At 43.0% G+C, this 20,306-nt stretch overlaps 1 non-coding gene across 1 annotated transcript; it reads right to left on the reverse strand.

Moving 5' to 3' along the window:
- Positions 1–888: 888 nt before the first annotated feature.
- Positions 889–990, reverse strand: LOC127046048 (U6 spliceosomal RNA). Its single transcript, XR_007772914.1, has one exon. It is a non-coding gene; the product is annotated as a U6 spliceosomal RNA (small nuclear RNA).
- Between the last annotated feature and the right edge of the window lie 19,316 nt (positions 991–20,306).

Genomic DNA, 20,306 nt, shown 5'->3' on the forward strand with positions numbered 1-20,306 from the left:
CCTGCTGTGCCCCCATTGGGCAGGCAGGTATAGTGCCCATCAGCTCTTCCCAACCTGGCTTTGCAGGAAGCAGGTGAGTCCTGGGCAGGGGTGAAAGTAAGGCGTTATGGGCTGGTACAGTGTACCGGTAAAAAGTAGCCGCCAGTACCGGCCTGTACTGCTGACTTTAAAGTGCTGCTGCAGTGGCAGCACTTTAACATCACTGCTCCTTTTGCACCACCCCCCCCCCCCGCCCGGCCACCAATGTGGGGGGGGGGGGCGCAAAAGAAGTAGCTGCCCTAGGGCCGCAATTTAAAAGGGTGGCGGCAGTGGACAGAGCCCTGGGCCCTTTAAATTGGCGCTGGGGCCCTGGGCAACATGGGCCAGGCAGTACAGATGGGCTGGTTGGGAGACCCTGACCCCAGCGCCACCCCTTCCGCCCAAGGCCCTGCCCCTTCTGCAGTGGGGAGGGAGAGACAGCGCTGGCCCCATAAGGGTAAGAGATCAATTTTACTTTCACCTCTGGTCCTGGGAGAGGGAGGAGCGGAAAGTGAGCAATGGAGGAAGGGGAGAGAGGAGTGAGCAGAGACAGGGCTTCAGGGGAAGAGTTGGGGCATGGGTGGAGCCTTGAGGGAAGAGGTGGGTCAGGGGTGTTTGGTTTTCAGCAGTTAGAAAGTTGGCAACTCTACTCTGCACAAGAGAAATTCACTCTTAATGCGTTAAATCTAAGGGTTTGCCTACACTGGCACTTTAAATATTTCAAGTTTCTCACTCGGGGTGTGAAAAAACACCTCCCTGAGCGCAGCAAGTTTGGCACTTTACAGCGCTGAGTGTAAACAGTGCACCAGCACTGGGAGCCGCGCCCCTCGTGGAGGTGATTTTTTTAGCTCATTGGGAGAGCTCTCTGCCATGACCGCGCTTCACGAATTTGCATGTCATCCTTGCACAGGGGCCATGCTAATCTTCTCTGTATCGTTCCAGTTTTCGTATATGTGCTGCCGAAGCGAGCACAAGGCACGTTAAAGAACTGCTGCGAGAAAGTTGCAGCGCTGTAAGGTGCCAGTGTGGACAACGCCTTAGTGTTACACAAATATAGTAGGAATTTCACAGGATGTGATCCTGATGTTTTAGTCTCCCTGGTTTATAGCTGCACCTCCACTGCAGCAATAAATGGAATATTATACTAAATAGAAAAGTGAATGTTTTTAATAGGTCAAATAAAAGCTAAAATTAGCATTTGTATTAAAATATAGCCCCTTACGTGAAAAAATTCACTGAATACAATGAGTTTGAGGCCCAATATATTACAATAGAAATTATAATAAAAATATTTCCTATGTCAAATACATGATGTGGCCACGTTATGGCTGCAGCTGGAATCTCAGCTTCTAAATTTTCTGTATTGTTCCATGTCTGCTTTTTCCTCTATTTCCTGGTTTCATCTAAACCCATATATTTCCTCACTTTTCTATACCTCTTAATTCTTCAGTCCCTCCTTTAGAGTTTATATTAAGCTTGTCAATAAGCATGTTAAGATACATTTTGTATGCAAGGTACTGTATAAAATATGAGTGTATTGAACAGGATCATTCCTGTCAACTTTTCAAAAGAGAAGTGTGAGGATGAGAGACAGTTGTCAAAGGCTTTGGGACTGTGCAGGGGTGGTAAGAAAGACTTTTCTTCTTCTTCTTTATTCTACTGCTAACCGTTTCAATCTGGAAAATATTTAATGAGAATTTTCACAAAAAATTTGTCCCATTTTAGATGAAAAATTTGGACATTCAAAATGTAAGTATGGACAAAAAGTTTGTGAAAATTTTCAACCAGCTCTTCTTGTGTGCAACAGTCAGAGCAGCAGCATTGCTCTGGGCGATGAAGCGGAAATAGAATTTTTTCTTTCATTTGCAGAGCATCAGAACACTATCATACTTAGAATGAAATATACACCAATCTGATCAGTTTAATTCCTGCTTCCAATACATGGGGCCGCCTTGAATATAAGAATCTTGCTAACTTCGCTTTGCCCCTGCAGCCACAGTAGTGTAGGTCTTCACTAATCCCCCTCTCCCCCACACCCGCAAAAGTGTTTTTACTGTGGGATAAATAATGTGTTAACTATGCTGCTTTAAAAACATAGTGGAGACAAGGGACTTTAGTTTTACTATGAGGTAAACTAAGTAAGGTTAACCCGCAGGCAGGGGCTATAGTATTGATCTTGCCAAACTATCTCGCGGTAAATGCTACATGTGCTTGGTCTCCATTTAGGATTTTAGAGTGAAATAACTATTGTGCATTCGTTATCTTGAGATTAGCCCCCTGCACCCCCGTCGCCCCCCCCCCCCAAAAATCCAACCCCCTCCCCACCTTTTGTATCAGTAAAGACCAAAGCCAGGGAATTAACTGCTTGCCACTGGAGAGAGTACATTTTTCATGCTATGCATTCAGCTGGCAGAAACTTGGAATTTTCATTCCATGAGAAGTGACTAGATTTTAAAATTTCCTTTTCCCCAAATTGGAATGAAAAGTTGAAATTTCCTGCATAACAAAAATTCTGAAAAAAATAATTTTGGAAATACTGAGATGACCTTTTCAAACCATTTCTTTCTGATAAGGTTGAAATGCTTCATTTTGACTTACATATCATCATCTATATAGCACATATATTGAAACATTTTGACAATGATGTATAATAAATGATAGTCAAAATGAAGCATTTTGATTTTTTGTGTAAAAAAAAAAATAGACAAAATCTATCATTTCTCTTAAAACATTTTGATTGAGTCAAATCAGCTTTTTCTGACGGAAAACTGTTCTGCTGCAAGATATCTGACCAGCTCTATTTTGTATAATGTAGTGTTTTTGGTAGTGGAAGTGTCCCACCACTAAACAAAGATTCTTCCTTCCCTCGTACTTATCCAGGACCAATGTCAACCTCTCCTCCCTAGAAGCAGGGAGCCTACACTGCAGTTTATAGCCATCAATGTTCTCTATATCTAGTGTGTGCGTTCAAAAGCAGTTTTAACCCCCCCACACCCATGTCCTCTTTCATTTCTAGATGTCACAAAGCTACTTCTAGATAAGCAAGCATCCTAAATTACAATCGCTTGCTTGGTGCCTCAAAGTGCCTAATGAAATTTAGGTCAAAAACAGGACTTTGTATAGAAAATGGAAATTTTGGGGAAAAATATAGTTCAAAGCCTGCACCCAGTGTACAATTGTAACTTCCTATATGATAAAAGGCCCTTAAGAAGGTCCTCATTAGAACTGGTGGATTCAAGTCCTATAAATTCAGAGCTTGGATTTTTTTTTTAAAAAGTCTCCATGTCATTTCAAATGATTGTGTCTCACCATTTCAGTGCCACAGCATGGCTTTCGTTTCAGTAAAAAAGACTAATAGATTACAATATTCAGGATTCTTAACTTGTTTCACTGAGCAAGGCAGTGAGAATTACAATGTGATCTCTTAACACAATCATGCAGAAGGTGGCTCTATATGTGGAAGTGGTGTTAAATGTCAGAATAAAAGCCAATGGTTTTTACTTTGGTTTTATCACCCATCAGCAGCTATTCAAATGCAGTCTATGTAATTAGACCCAAAGGAGAGATGTCCCAGTTCGTCATGAAGGTAGTTTTAGCAATATATGTGGATGCTAATAGCACATAAGGGAAGAGAAAGTACAGTGTTTCATTAAGGTTCATTAGATCAGCTTTAAGTAATGACTTTCATAATTTCACCAGCATTTTATCATGAGCTGGGATGTTTTGTCGTGTCCTTACATTGTCATTCCTTATATCAACACCCGAGGTGATGAAGTAGGAGTTTCTGATTTGCAAACGTCTTGTGTATTTAAAAGACTCTTCCTAGAGTTTGCATTTCAGTGTCTGTGGGTTTTTTCGTTCTTGCTGCAAGCCAAAGCTGGAGCACTAAAAGTATCTGAATAAGAAGTAGCAGTTTAATATTCATAGGTAGTAATTTGGAGTTGATGAGATGTTATTAAAGAAAAATATTGCTAGATGTCCTATGGTAACAAATTAGCAAAGTATGATAATAATGAATACTCCCCACTAGTTCCTGTTTTGAGATCTGGGGTTTCCTGGTGCCTCAATAATTGTAGACTCCAGTTCTCTGGTGTCCTTGTTAGATTTGATTTTACGCACTCAAGTATGTGCTGTTGCTTCCATGCAAGGGTTCCTTTCCCTTACTTCACATACTACAGGTGCTTAAAGGCTGAGCCCACGTTTGTCAGGTGAAGGTTTAGCAGCTTATGGGTAAATAATAAAGAAGCCTTTGTCTAGATTTTTATCTTGGGCCAACAGATGGTGAGAAATGAAGGCTAATGCTTGGGTGGTCTTTGTCAGATGCTGCAGTGAGCTTGTGTTCGCATTTAGGGGAAAGGACAACAACCTGAGGGGAGAGAAGAAATCCTAAGAGTTTAACTAAGTGCCTAATCACTCAGTCTGGCCATGTGAGAGGCCCACCAGTGTTTGAGAAGTCCCACAAGGAACTTTTTGGTATTGTTTATCTTAGGAGCAGATAACAGTAATGAAATCTGGAATACCATATTCAATGTGTAGAAATCCCATGATGCATTAGTAAAGGCCTGATGGAAATCAACCCTCAGCACTCTTTATGCTGCTATATATTTATTTGTTTTTAACAATCCAGGTGTATAGTGGGATGCTGAGACACAGCATTCCACTGATATGGAACAGTTTATAAAAAAATGCATTAAATGAGCTGGTCTGAAGTGATTTCATAGCTTGTTTTTAGATAAGCGCTCATTAATGGAAGGACGGGTGTTGTGCGTGGGGGGGTGGGGAGGTTTGCTTGAAGTTGGGTTAAGATGAGGTTATCTGCTTTTGCTTCAAGCTTGGCAGAGTTGGCAGAAAAGCTTACTAAAAACCCTGTGAACCCCTACAAGCCTAGCCCTGAAAATATGCACAAGTCCTTGAAAGATCTGAGCCTTCCACTTCCAACTCCTTAACATGTGTTACCCCAGTTCTTTCCAACACAAGCTGGGAGGTTTCTAAATATCTAGCTTAATGCCTCCTCCCTATTGCTCTCCCTTCACTTTCATTCGAACCATTCCATGTGTTGCTTTGTGCTGCATGGAAATAGGAATAAGGTTTTCTCTTGTTTGTTTAACCAAATGCAAGTTTAGTTTAAAATCATCCTAGCCTGATACAAACCTCATAATAATTGGACCCAGTCTGGCACTTTTTACTCCAGGCAAAAGTTCTATTAAAGTCTTTGGGAATTTTGCTTAAGGATTTAGTGAAGACTGCAGAATTTGGATGGGTTTCAGTTCTTCAGGTTTAACAAACAAAGTGATGTGAGAAGAGGACTAAAATAATTCCCGCCCCCCTTCTTTTCCCCATATCTGGGCTAAGAGTCCCCTGCTACTTCTACCCTTTTGCTGTCTCATGTTTGATGACAAAACCTGAAAGAAGAGGTGCATTTCTTCTCCTCTTCTTCTTTAAGACTAGCCTAGGCCGCTTCAGACAGGGCTATATAACAAGCTGAACCAATATCCTTTCAAAGGGAAAAGTTAAGATAGCTGGGCTATCAGGTAGAACTGGTTATGTGCAAGTGATATGATGAAAGTACCGGACAGGTTGATTCTCTGTCTTTACAACGTGAATAAAATACTTCAGGAATAATAATAATAATAATTATAATAATATTATAAAAAAGTGGCTTGGAAAAAAATGTGGTGGTTAATATGGATGGATTAGCCAATATCAGTATATTTGTATAATGTTGATGTGACTTCACTGATGCATGCAAAATAGTGTATTGCTTTAAACAAACTGACCTGCCACTGCTGAGAGATGTTAACTGTAGGGGTGGCATTGATGTCTCAGCTTGGATTTGGATTTGGGCAGGTAAGATTCTCTTTTATAAATAAGTACTGTGTTCCCCAGAAAAGTAGTGTCCAAGAGAAAATGTTGTCCACAGAGCTCCGGGATCTTAATAGTAGAAATATAAATCCTTTAGTGTTTGATGGAAGAGAACTGAAGAGAAACATATTGCTTGTAAGTAGAGTGAGATATTCATGAATGCCAACTTAGCACACACCTTCCTAACTATGAGGATGTGCTTTAGGCAGGGCAGTAGTTTTGTATTCAAAAGAAATACATTTTACTTTTCTATCCCTGATACAAGGAAGTGAGGCTATCATTTAGGAAGAGATAGGGAAGCTCTGCCTTAGCAGATGGACAGTCATTTCAGACCTGTGTGTCACGTTATGGGCAAGTTTAATGATTGCAAGAAATGCTACGTAAGTGCTTTATTCTTTTAACTACAGCTTTTTCTTGCTTGCTAATCTGTAAGTGTCCAGACATCTTTGTTACAAAAACTTCTTAAATTATGGTGGGGAGCTGCAATGCTGGTTTCTGCTATACTTTTCTTCCATATGGGATGAAGTATAGGATTCAGCATCTGTGTGGGAAACTTCTCTTAAACCAGGCTTGACTTAGGTTCTGTCTACACTTTGAGCTAGACGTGTGATTCCCAGCTCTAGGACACATTACCCCACTAGCTTTCATTGAGCTAGTGCTCTACAAATACAGTGTAGCCTGAGTGATGGGAGGGGCCAGCCACCCTGAGTGCATGCCTATCAGAGACACTGGGTATGTACTGGGGGGCTACCCCCTCCTGCTGCTCATGCTGTTGTGACTACATTAGATTTTTAGCACACTAGCTCTGATTGCTAGCATAGGATGTCTCTTCAAGCGGGGACTCACTCCCAGCTTGACCTGTAGACATACCCTGAGATGTGAATCTGCTATGCTTGTCCGACAGTTTGGATTTATGCTGCTTGGTTGGGGGGGAGGACCCTACTTGCAGCTTAACTGAAGTTTGTGCTATGAAGGGATTATTAAATTCATATACACTGCCATTTACTGTATTCTAGCCTGAGTCTTGCTTCAGAAGAGTTGAAGTGTGTAGACTGAATGATATGGCGTGTACATCTTTGTACTGTAGTAGCAGTGCACTACTAAACATTTCTTGTACTGGATGTGACAACTAGCATTTTTCGATATCTGTTTGACCACAGTGTTTTCCACATTACTAGTGGTTTTGTGATTTACTACTTTTCAATTTGTTTAATTGCTTGCAGTCTATGTGGGAAACTGAGAAGCACAAAGCTTTTTTCCAGTGAGAATTTTGCTTTTAAATTTCAATTTCAAAACATAAGCTACATTTGGGTCTGTCTTAAAATTTTATGGACAAATTTTCAAAAACTGTCTCTAAAATCATTCTTCTCAAGTTCATTAAATACAAAATGGGTATTTAATATCTACCTATGTAATTTACATTTGGAAATTCAGTTTGTGTGTGCAAACAAATTGAGTGGAAAAAATGGACATACAAAAAAATTCTGCTGTCAAGTAGAGTCCCTTCGAAAAATGTGACACTAGGTGACAGATTTTTTTATGTTAAGTGATTACTATATTTTATACAGATTAAAGTGAGAATAACACACCATCACTTGAATATTCCAAAGCAATGTATCCAAAAAGAAATAGATTCCAAATCTTTCAAGTTCATTAGAAAGAAATCACAAAGCTGAGTCAATTTATTTGTGTAGGGGTTCCTGAGATACACACAGATATGATGGGCACAGAGTTTAACAATCAGGTGTGATTAATAATGATATAGGGGCATCTCCTGTGTAGGTCTTATACCAGTGTCCAAGTTTATGGCTTCTTAAAAATGATTTAGACCAAATCATTAGATGCTAATCAGTTTCAGTAACGACAGTAGTGACTAAATTGAGGAAAACATCCATCCATCAATGTGGGGAACTGTACCTTTAAGAGGCTCATGTTATGTAACTGAGACAGTTAGAACTGTAACACTGGATGAAGCAGATCTTTGTCAAGCACCTTGTCTCTAAGTGATTATTGAACATCACAATCCATCTGTCTTAATGTTTTACTTTTCCTTGGTACCATATAGAAGGCAATGTTTTATACACAGATAATGGAAAAAAGTTTTTCATGGTAAATGATATGATTATTCTGCTTCTGCTGAATACAGTCTAGACCAGGGGTCGGCAACCTATGGCACATGAGCCAACTTTGAGTGGCACGCAGCTGCCTGCTGCGGTCCCGGCCCCCAGCCCCACTCAGCCCCCCCGCCCACTGCTCTTCCCTGCAGGGGCAGAAGCTTGCTTCTGTGGCAGCCAAGCTTCCCCCTCTCCTGCTTCTTCCCCCAGCTTTCTTGTCTTGCCCCCTCTCCTTCCCTGCGCCAATCAGCTGATGGCCCTAGCAAGGGGGAGGGGGAAGAGCGGCAGCCTGCACACAGCTCATAGAGGACGCAGAGAGAGGTAGGGAGGGGGCCTTGGGGAAAGGGGTGGAACAGGGCATATCTCTTCCAGCCCTCTGACCCGAGTGGCTCAGGGCAGGGGGTGGAAGCACCCCTACGAGCCAAGCACCCCAGCCCTCTGCCCTGACCCCCCCGCACTCAGCATTCTGCCCTGCACCCCCTATACGCCTCAGCCCTGACCCCTCACATACACACAGCCTTCTGCACTGCAGCCCCCATACCCCCAGCCCTCTGTCCTGACCCTTGAACCCCCCCCACACCCAGCCTTCTGCCCTGCACCCTCCACACCCCAACACACACCCAGCCTTCTGCCCTGCATCCCCACAGCCCCATCCCTCTGTCCTGACCCCCCCCACACTCAGCCTTCTGCCCTGAACCTCCCCCCACGCCCAGCCCTCTGCCCTGACCCTTGGACCCCCCCAATCTTCTGCCCTACACCCCCCACACACCCCAGCCCTCTGCCCTGATCCCTGAACTGCCCCCACCCCAGCCTTCTGCCCTGAACCCCCTCCCCCAGCTCTCTGCCCTGACCCCTGAAACTCCCCCCCACCCCCAGGTCTGGGGTCGCGGTCACAGGCCCTGCTCAGCCTGCTGCCGGCCTAGGTGAACAGAACCCCAGGCTGGCAGCGAGCTGAGCGGACTGGCGGCGAAAGATCAGCATTTTAGTTTAATTTTAAATGACAGTTCTTACACATTTTGAAAACCTTGTTTACTTTGCATACAATAGTTTAGTTATATAAAATAGACTTATAGAAAGAGACCTAAAAACGTTAAAATGTATTACCGGCACACGAAATGTTAAATTAGAGTGAATAAATGAAGACTCGGCACACCACTTCTGAAAGGTTGCCGACCCCTGGTCCACTAAGTGACAGATCTTTACTTGCAAAAACAAGGAAGTCTGAATGGAAGATTTTTTTTTTAAAACATTTAAGGTTAAGTCAGAATAGTGAGAGTTCTTTTCATCAAAAAGAGTTCTTATATGCCAAACTGGACTGGAGAATTTAGACTGTCAGATAGAAATACCTCCGAAGAGAAAGTGGTACCACACACAACCACTGTGACAATACAAGGCTTACATTTACTAACTGATTTTGTGATGGAGGGAGGAGGAGGGTAAAAGATGAAGACTGAATCCAAGAATAAAAACCGGTCAAAAGGCCACATCAGTCCAGCTTGGCAGGCTGGCACAGTGGCTTCTGTAATTATGCTGGTGCCTTGTATATATGTGTCTTTTCCACTGAGTTTAAAAAGGGCTGTCCTCTAACTATCAGGTCTTCCACCAGACAAACCACTTTTGTACTCATTGTTTTTTTCCTGTGGAGTCCTTGATGAGTCTTTGCTCTGTGCTTGTGTTTGCTGACTCCACTAATGCTCTTGGCACTGCTGTCTTGTCTCTGTCTGCTCAGTGAGATCACAGCAGACTTCTGAGGACACACACTATCTGGAACAACTCACACAGTAACCACACTTCTGTATGGCTAGATTAGCATTCATGCTTACTGATTAAGTTTTTCAGCTTTGGTTCGTAATGGTTCCTTGACTGAAATTACCAGAGCTCATACTGAAAGCATATTTGATTTTAGGTAGAAACTGATTTGAATGGTGTATCGTTCTTTGCATCACCTCTGGCCACAACTGAATCTCCTCTCCTCTTCACTTCCAAACACCTCTTCCATATCTTTAATTTGATAACATTCAAAAGAAAGAAAGAAATCTGGAATAACAGTGTGGCAATACAGGCAAGGCAATTAAAAAAGGATGAATAAACTATGGACAACTCAAAATGAGGCTTTAAGTTTAGTATTAAAATTCTACAAAATAAATTTTAGGTCTAGTTCTCTTTTTCTCTCTGACTAATATGAATGTACAGGTTTAATTTCCCAACTTACAGTAGGGTGATCAGATGTCCCCATAAAATTGGGACTGTCCCGAAATTTAAACCTTTGTCCTGCATCCCGATCAATGTACGATCGGGACACCATTTGTCCCGATATTAAGGTAAGGATGCGAGCGGGAGGGAGGTGCTGACCCCATGGGTGCTCCGGGACTGGAGAACTCATGGGGAAAAATTGCAACCAAGCTCCGCCCCTCCTTGTCTCCTTCTCCCCCCAATGCGCTGTGTCCCCACTCATTCCCCTCCCTTCCAGTGCTTCCTGCTGCCTAACAGCTGTTTAGCGGCTCTTAGCACTTTCCAGGAGTCAGGGTTAAGGAGCGGGGATGCAGCGCGCTCAGGGGAGGAGGTGGTGGAGAAGAGGCAGGGCAGAGGCGGGGACTTGGGGGAAGGGGTGGAGTGGGGCAGGGCGAGGGTAGTGCAGGGGCAGGAAGAGACGGTGGGTGGGCGAGGACCCACCCAGCAGAGGGGAAGTTGGTCCATAGGGGTGAGTGGCGGGTGGGGGTGTGTGTGAAGAGGCGAGTGGCGGGCTGGTGAGCGAGCGGGTGGGGAGGCGAGCGCTGGGTAGGAGACTGAAGAGGGACACAGCAAGCCAATGGCAGCCGGGGGATGAGGAAGGGCACAGTGGAGGGGGAAGCAAACGAGGAGGGGGGGGTGACCTGAGGCAGAGTGGGGGTGGAGCCTGGGAGGAGTGGGGCTGGATTGTGCGTGGGACTGATGGCACCCCAATGTGTCCTGATATTTTAGTTTGGTGATCTGGTCAGCCTAATTTATAGAGAAAATTATAAGTTCCTCCACCAATATTTTAAACTCACTAACAAGGGCAACATCCTCTTTGATTTGCAATGGATAACTTGGTTGCATATCCTGCAGTTGTTTCTTGTGTGGAATGTTCATTGATGGCAGCAGGAGTTCCATGTATGGAATGGGTGCAGAATATGTAGAGGAGAGTTGCACTGTAGATTGGAGAGTTTTACTCTAATAGAAAAATTGGCTGGCTAGAAAAATGGATGTCTGCAAATATTTCTTCGTATCTTGCTTACAGCCTCTCCAATGTTTTTGTTAATAGAAGTTTGTCTTTTAATCTTTAAAAACTAGGGAACCTTTTAAACTAGACATCATCTAGAAAACCAACAAGCCAACAGGTTTTTTTCCCAGGTATTTCTATGTGAGTTGATTCTCTGTGTTTTTGTGAAACAGTGATCTCTCTATCTTTTGGAATCTAATCTGGGCCAGGATTTCAGTTTGTGGTTTAATCTAGTTATTTCATCCCACTGTACTTTCCACCCCCCATCCTGTTCTATGTTTTGTTTCATACATATGCTATTTTTCCTCTTTTCCGAGCCCAAAATTAACCAGCAAATAAAAAACCCCATGCTTAAATTCTGGTTACCAGATTTTCTCTATGTTTGGATGCAAACCTAATGTGTTGGACCTGTGGTTTAGCTTCTGCTATTCAACTCTGCTTTATGACATTGATATTTACAGTGTAAATTCTATAACAATTAACATTCTTTCAGGCTGAGAATAGCACTAATGGAGAACCTGTCTGTGATCTCAGAGAGCAGGAGCAATGGTGTGGGAATAGGGGTGGGAGGGCTTAACATGAGATTGAACATCATAAATTAGAAGAAAAAATGAGCAGAAATAACAGAACAATAAATATAAGCCTTCAGAAGGAATTAGAACATGAATGGTCTATTTTTGCCATCAGATCTGTACTTTAGGTACAAATAAATTCCATCTATTTTAACCTCAGTTTTTGGACATTTGGATTTGTCTCTCAAATCCAAAATTTATATAGATATCTAGTTAGATTACGTGAAACCCTGACTGTTCAAAAGTTTCAGATGTTCCTAGGGAGAGTTGAAGTAATACGGGGTTTAGTTGTACTTTTAGTTTTTGCTGGTTGTTTTTCTGCTTATCTTCTGACTCAGCAAAACTCTGCTTCTCCTACATAGTTACTTCAGGCCTCCAGTCATCGACAAAAAACCCCATCATAGGTGGATCTGCTCCATAGTGGCATCTGCAGGCCAAGTGTGGTGCTGTATGCACTCCCTGCCTTTGTCTATTGTTATGGCCACGTAGTAGGAGCAGCACGCTGTGTGCCGTAAACTCTGTTAGTCTAATACTTCTGAGGGCCAAAAAATTAAAGAAGAATGTATTGTGTGTTAAAAATGAAAATAAAGCAAAAATTGGAGCATTTTGGTTAGAATGAAGACAAAGTATAGTGAGAAAAATATTTACAGCTATTGCTAAGTGGTGTGAGCATGATGGGAGAAGATTAAAAACAAAGAAGAAAAGGTTTTGGTATTTGAAAAATGATCAGTACACCTGTTCTACCTATGGTAACTTTATATTTTTCTTGTGAGAGTGTAAACAAGAAGCTCCTTTTAAAATTTAAGTTGTCATATTTTTGTCTTGTGTGTTCATGTGCAAATATTTTTCCATTTTGCACGGATACATATTTTCTTGTCTTGTTATGTGTAATGATAATGAGAAATGAGAAAACAGCTTCATAGGTGATAAAGGACATTACAAATGTCATGCTGTGAGTTAACTGTAAACTAAATTGTGTTCAAATCATCAGCCTTGGGGACTGTTCTCCTGCTGTTTTATCCTTACTTCTTCCTTTATCTGTTTTCTGATAGGCTTTGCAGTCTAGTCCCTGCCAAGAAAACATACAGCGTTGGAAGAAAAACAGGAGTTGATTTATTGTTTATTTAACAAGTTTGAAAAAAAAAAAAAAGATGGATTCAAAGTGGATAGCTGGTGTCATTCTATATACTCTGACTTCTGAGCTCCTTTTTAAAATATTACAAAAAACCTCCTGCATAAATATTAGTATGCTTAGTGAAATACCATAAATTGGTATTGTTGAAATTAATTGATGTGATCTAGCGTGATCTCCTGTATAGCACAGGGCACCGAACTTCCTCAGAATAATTCCTGTTTGAGCTAAGGCATACCTCCTGAAAAATAAATCCATTCTTGATTTAAAAATTGCCCATGATTAAGGCTACATTTTGGTCATGGGTATTTTTAGTAAAAGTCATGGACAGGTCATGGGCAATAAACAAAAATTCATGGCCCATGACCTGTCCATGACTTGTACTATATACCCCTAACTAAAATTTGGGCCAGGGGCTGCCGGTAATCTGAGGGGAGGGGTGGTGGGATGGTGGGGTGCCACAGGTGCTGGAGGGGGCGGTGGTGGCATGCGGCCCAGGACCCAGGCTGGGGGGAAGTGAGGGATGGCGGCACATGGCCTGGGACCCCCGCTGGAGCTGGGAGGGGGAGGGTTGGTGGGGCTGGCTGTCTCCCTACCCGGCTCCGTGTGTCCCTGCAGCCCCTAGGGGGAGGGAAGGCCAGGGCTCCCCTTGCTGCCCCCACCATGAGCTCCTGCTCCACAGCTCACATTGGCTGGGAACTGCAGACAATGGAAGCTGTAGGGGGTGGTGCCTGCAGTGTGCAAAGACTTTTGGCCCCTAGGAACTGCAGGGACATGCCGGCTGCGTCCGGGGAGCCCCCCAAGATATGCGCCACTCCGCACCCCAACCCCCTGCCGCACCTCTCAGCCCCCTCCCACACTCAAACTGCCCCAGTAGTGGCTGGTGCTACTGGCCCGGGGGCTGCCTGGCAGTCCCTGAACCAGTTGCACCAGCCACTGCAGAAGTCATGGAAGTCACAGAAAGTCATGGAATCCGTGACCTCCAGAACAGACACACAGCCTTACCCATGATGGATTCTTATTGATGTTCTCTGTCAAATTGGCTTCAGTGGAACGTTATAGGCAACAATGAATTTGGCCCACTCTTCTCAATCAGACTATGTCTTCTTAAGATGGAGCTATTTTAATGATTCAAACATAACTGCATTTAGAAAAGAGGATATTTGAACACAGGCCAAAGTGAATAAGTTCACTTTCCCTCCTCTATATGGTCATGTTTAAAATGCCCAATTATTTAGCCCAATTCTGAGAAGCTACTGCTGATGGTTTTTTTTTTTCCTATTCAAGACCATACCTAAAGCCAAGAGAGTTTTGTAAAGAAACATTTCACATTTGAGTGTTGGTACAAAGGTGCCAATGTTTAGATATGTTCCCTATCCCTATCCCCCCACCGCATGGGTCATTTAAGCAAAAAATTGGACTAGGTGGAAGCTATTGCCATTTAGAAAAAAATGTGAAGCCTCTACTGGAGTGTGAAAAACTGGTGCCATGGATTTGCCTCATTTTTAAAGTGGTTTCCTTTCTTGGTGCATGTAACCTTACTTGAGGAGAAAAGATGCAGAATATAAATAGAATGGGATTTGTCTTTTCATAATTTATTTAGTCTCCTTTGTGACATTTTGTATTTAAAATGTATTTTAAAAAATAAACATGTAAATTAGAAACAAAGCTGCTCTTTGGCTAGCTTGAAGCAAAATTTTCTCCTGCCTGCCTTAACCACAGAGTCACAGATTAACTAGTACTGTGCTAGATGTAGGCAAAGCCAAAGAAGTAGTAATCTTGAGGCAGGTTTTCTAGTTAGATATGCAGTGGGGGATCTCGGAGTGCGGGGACCGCCATGCTTGTTGTAATATTGAATTTCTCTTTTGTTGATAATGGTTCCTATGTTATTTATCTTCTGCATGGCTGCTGGACACTGAAAATATAAGATGTATCTAAAAAGAGTTATGAAGGAAGACCTGCATAGTTGTTATTCACTGGCAAACAGAGAGAGGGTTGTGTAAACAAAACTGAATGCAGCTTTTAATTTGGGAGGAATAAGTCAATTTCAATTCTAAGACCCCTATTTGAAATATTTTATGCCCTGCAACATATGAACTTGTCACATAATGAGGTACAAAAAGGGTTTGGTAATGCAAATCTGTTTGGTAAATTGAACGAAATATGTATTCCATGCAAATTTTTTCTCAGTTAATTTTCTGAGAGTCGGGTGTGTTGAGACTGTGGTAAAAGAAACTGAAAGAATTGGTATATATCAAAAAAAGGATGAAGTAAAAAGAAAATAAGTCACTCTTTTTTTATTTTGAATTAATTCTACTGCAGAACTAATTAATGCAAAGTTTCTGTGTCTTAACGGGTCGGCTGTGTAAATCAGGGCTCCAACCAGCAATTAAGTGGCAGATAACCCAAGATATGCTTTGTGTGTATCAGCATAATAGATCAATTTTAAAATAATGAACTCTTCAGGAATAATTTCTTCAACATATTGAGCATACCACAGAGATTGTTTTTGACATTAAAAAAGACTGAAAATATCTCATGTGGCAGCCAAGGAAAAGCAAAAACTCATCTGGACAAATGGAATTTAATAAATTAGGCCCTCGAACTAAGATGGGTCCCATGCCTGTGCAAGGGTTCATCTATGTGGAGATTACTATAGGACTGGAGCCTTAGTCCTCACATGACTAGTTGCTGAGCTGCAGTTAAAAGCCTTGGATGGATGGACTAACTCGCACATCTGGACTCCTGCCTCTGTTTCCTAAATGCCTGTGATCCACAGAAGAAATGAATGACTTAATTTGTCCGTAGGGCCAGATTAGGCTATAGGCACTACTGGCCCATATTAGAGCCCCAGCTTCTGGAATTGTGATTGCATCCGATTATTGTTCCATTAAAACCCACCCAAAAAACCCAAGTGAGTTTGTAGCTCTACAGTTGAGAAGAAAATATTTAAAATGTGACCCAAGCTATGCGTAGCTGGCTCTATGACAGAATCATGGAAATGTAGAGTTGAAGGGGGACCTCAAGAGTTCATCAAGTCCAACTCCGTGTGCTAAGGCAGGGCCAAGTAAACCTAGACCATCCGTGGCAGTTGTTTATCCAACCTGTTCCTAATCTCCATTGATGGGGATCCTGCAATCTCCCTGGAAAGCATATGCCAGAGTTAACTATCCTTATACTTAGAAAGCTTTTCTTGATATCTAACCTAAATCTCCCTTGCAGCTGGCAAGTAACCCTTTTATTTCTTGTCCTATCTTCAGTGGACAGGGAGAACAACTGATCACAGTCATCTATGTAGTAGCCCTTAACACAAGGGTTGGCAGCCTTTCAGAAGTAGTGTGCCAAGTCTTCATTTATTCACCCTAATTTAAGGTCTCACATGCCAGTAATACATTTTAACATTTTTAGAAGGGCTCTTTCTACAAGTCTATAATATATAACTAAAATATTGTTGTATGTAAAGTAAATAAGGTTTTAAAAATGTTTAAGAAGCTTCATTTAAAATTAAATTAAAATGCAGAGCTCCCTGGTCTGGTGGCCAGGACCCAGGCAATGTGAGTGCTGCTGAAAATCAGCTCGCGTGCTGCCTTCGGCACACGTGCCGTAGGTTGCCTACCCCTGCTTTAACATATTGGAAGATTGTTATCAGGTCCCCTCTCAGTCTGCTTTTTTCAAGACTATAAATATGCCCATTTTTTTAACCATTCCAAGTAGATCAAATTTTCTAAACCTTTTATCATTTTTGTTGCTCCCCTCTGGGTCCTCATCTTTCTTAGTGTGAGAACTCAGTACTCCAGCTGAGGCCTCACCATTGCTGAGTAGAGTGGAATAATTACCTCACATGTTTCAGATACGACACTTATCCTTTTTCTTAGTTGCGTCATGTTGTTAGCTCTCATTCAATTCATGATCCTCTGTAACACCCAGATCTTTTTCAGCAGTACTACTGCCTAGCCAATTATTCCCTCTTCTGTATTTGTGCATTTGAGATTTCCTTCCTAAGTGAAGTACCATATATACTTGTTCATAAGCCGAATATTTTTGGTAAAAAAAAAAGCTGCCACTTCCCACAGCTCTCATTGGCTGGGAATGGCAAACCGCGGCCACTGGGAGCTGAGGGGCTCCATGTCTGTGAATGCTCCAGGTAAACAAAACATCCAGGCCCGCTAGAGGCTTAACCTAAGGGGCCAGGAGCCAAAGTTTGCCAACCCCTGAAATATAGGGTCAGCTTATGAAAGGGTCATACAGTTTTTGCTATTTTTACTGGTTTTACCTAACCATCTTGGGGGGGGGGGTCAGCTTATAAACGAACAGGCTAATGAATGAGTATATACGGCACTTTGCACTTATTTTTACTGAATATCATCTTGCTTACTTCAGAACAATTCTCCAATTTGTCAAGGTCATTTTGAATTCTAATCCTGTCCTTCAAAGTGCTGGCAACCCCTCCCAGCTTGATGTCATCTGCAAATTCTATAAGCATACTCTCCTCTCTATTATCTAAGTTGGGGTAGGCAACCTATGGCGCGCGTGCCAAAGGTGGCATGCGAGCAGATTTTTCAGTGGCACTCACACTGCCTGGGTCCTGGCCACTGGTCTGGGGGGCTCTGCATTTTAATTCAGTTTTAAATGAAGCTTCTTAAACATTTTAAAAATCTTATTTACTGTACAAAGAACAATAGTTTAGTTATATATTATAGACTTATAGAAAGACCTTCTAAAAAGGTTAAAATGTACTACTGGGACGCAAAACCTTAAATTAGAGTGAATAAATGAAGACTGGGCACACCACTTCTGAGAGGTTGCTGACCCCTGATCTAAGTCATTAATGGAAAATATTAGATAGCACCAGATCTAGGACAGACCCCTGCAGGACTCCGTTAGATAACATCCTCCCAGTTTTGACAGCGAACCATTGATAACTACTCTTTGCCAGGGCTGGTTTTAGGCCAATTCGCCTGATTCCCTGAATTGGGCCCTGCACCTTAGGCGCCTTTTAAATTTTTTTTTTTTTTTTTACTTATCTGGCAGCATTTCTGCAGCAGGGGGATCCAGTGGTATTTCAGCAGTGGGGGATCCGCTCCGGGGGTCTTTGGTGGCATTTTGGCGGCAGGGGTCCTTCGGTGCTGTGGAAGACCTGGAGCGGACTCCCTGCTGCTGAATCCCTGGACTGCTGCCGGGTATTCGAATTGGGCCATGTCCTTCTTATGCTCTTTGCTTATGGTTTTTCAACAAGTTATGCACCCATTTTAGAATAATTTTATCTAGACCACATTTCCCTAGTTTGTTTATGGGAATGTCATATGTGACTGTGCAAAAAGCTTACTAAAATCAAGATAAATCACATCAACTGCTTCCCCCATCCACTAAGCCAGTAACTCTGTCAAAACAGGAAATTAGATTGGTTTGGCATGATTTGTTTATGACAAATGCATGTTGGCTATTCCTTAAAACCCTATTATCCTCTAGATGCTTGCAAACTGATTATTTGATTATTTGTTCCAGTATCTTTCCTGGTTAGGTTGACTGGTCTACAATTCACTGGGTCCTCTTTGTTTTCTTTTTTTTAAAGAGGTACTATGTTTAACCTTCTCAAGTCCTCAGGGACCTCGTGCATCCTCTGAGTTCTCAAAGATAATTGCAAATAGTTCTGAGGTTGCTTCAATTAGTTCCTCATGTAACGTAGGGTGAATTTTGTCAGGCCCTGCTAATTCGAATACATCTAACTTGTCTAAATATCCTTTAACCTGTTCTTTTCCTATTCTGAGTTATATTCCTTCTCCCTTGTTGTTAATATAAATTGTATTAAGCATCTAGTTACAATTAGTTCTGTGATGTCTACCTGAGTTTACAATCAGCCTAAAACAATAGTTGTCTGAGGGTATGTCTACGCTGCAATTAAAAACCTGTGTCTCTTCCATGCCAGCTGACTGGGGCTTGGGCTAAAGGGGTGTTTAATTGTGGTGTAGATATTCAGTTGGGCTGCAGCTCGAGCCTGAACGTCTACACTGTAATTAGACAGCCCCTTAGCCTGAGCCCCGTGATTCTGAGTCAGCTGGCACGGGCCATCTGTGGGTGTCCAATTGCAGTGCTGACATCCTGAAGGGCATACTGCTCTATTCTGGTAGTGGGATACTAACTCTAAGACCCAATCTCTAGATCGACCTGACAAACACAACCCTAGCAAAAGACTGTTAGTGGCAGGAGGAGAAGGGTTTAACAGGCCCAGACCACCCACCTGAGCTTATAAGTACTGGATGACCCCACTGCTGTCATCCTGGCTCTTGGGTTCAGTGGAGGTAATTTCTGTACTGTCCCTGCTACTTCTCCTGGAAGGTAGAAGGGTGTTCATGCTGCTGCCCCAATTTCTCTGGGAAGGAAGGGGGTGCCCACTTTCCACAGCCGTTCCAGGTGGTTTTGGACCTTAGCATGGGAACAGGATTGTGGGGCTGGGGCCATGTCAGGCTGTACTTAGGTCCTAGATTTGCCTTAAATCAGCCATGCATATTTTGCATCCCACTTTGCTAAGTTCCTCCTCTGAGGCCTGGTCTACACTATAGAGTTAGATCGACATAAGACAACTTACATTGACGTAGCTATGTCAGTGTACACTCTACAATCTTGTTCCCACTGATGTGTCCCCTACTACACCAACATAACTCCCCCTCTCTGAGAGGCACAAGGCTTATGTAGGTGTAGTTAAGGCAACACGGTGTCCGTGGAGACACTGCAGGTTACTTACATTGGCTGTTGGCTGTCATTCTTGTCAATTTCTGGGGTCAAGACTGAAGCTGTAAAATTGACAAGAAAGTTACTCACAGCTTGGTCTGTTGCTCCTGGCTCCGCACTCCTTGCCGGGAGCACTGCTGCACCGAGGCTTCTTGCTTCCCACCAGGAAGCCAGCTACACTGAGCGTCCCTGCTCTCCTCCGGGAGCCCATCAGTCACCCAGCTCTGGCCGCGAAGCTCCCTGCCAGGAGTGTGAGGGGCAGCCATGCTTGGAGCGGGGAGCTGAGAGCCTGGGGAGCAGTCAGGCTCCTGATGGGTAGCAGAGAGCTGAGGCCCCTTTTGGCTGCCAGGTTCCCAGAGGGGAGCCGAGAGCCTGGGCAACAGCTGGGCTCCTGTCAGGGAGCTGTATGTGGAGCTGTCAGCCCTCCACAGTGCCCCTCTTAAGTCTGTGGAAGTGCTTCTGGAGAGGACGTATGCCACCGGCAGAAGGAAGGTATTGTCAACATGCACCACCTCAGTAATTACTGCAGTGGCTGTAAGTCAGCCTGACATAGGTCGAGTTAAGTATGTAATGTAGACATGCTCCGAGTCCTCTCAATCAGTCCCTGTTCTGTCCACATTTTAAGAAGAGTGCACATG

This window comes from Gopherus flavomarginatus, chromosome 2, assembly GCF_025201925.1.
Source record: "Gopherus flavomarginatus isolate rGopFla2 chromosome 2, rGopFla2.mat.asm, whole genome shotgun sequence".
Lineage (NCBI taxonomy): Eukaryota > Metazoa > Chordata > Testudines > Testudinidae > Gopherus > Gopherus flavomarginatus.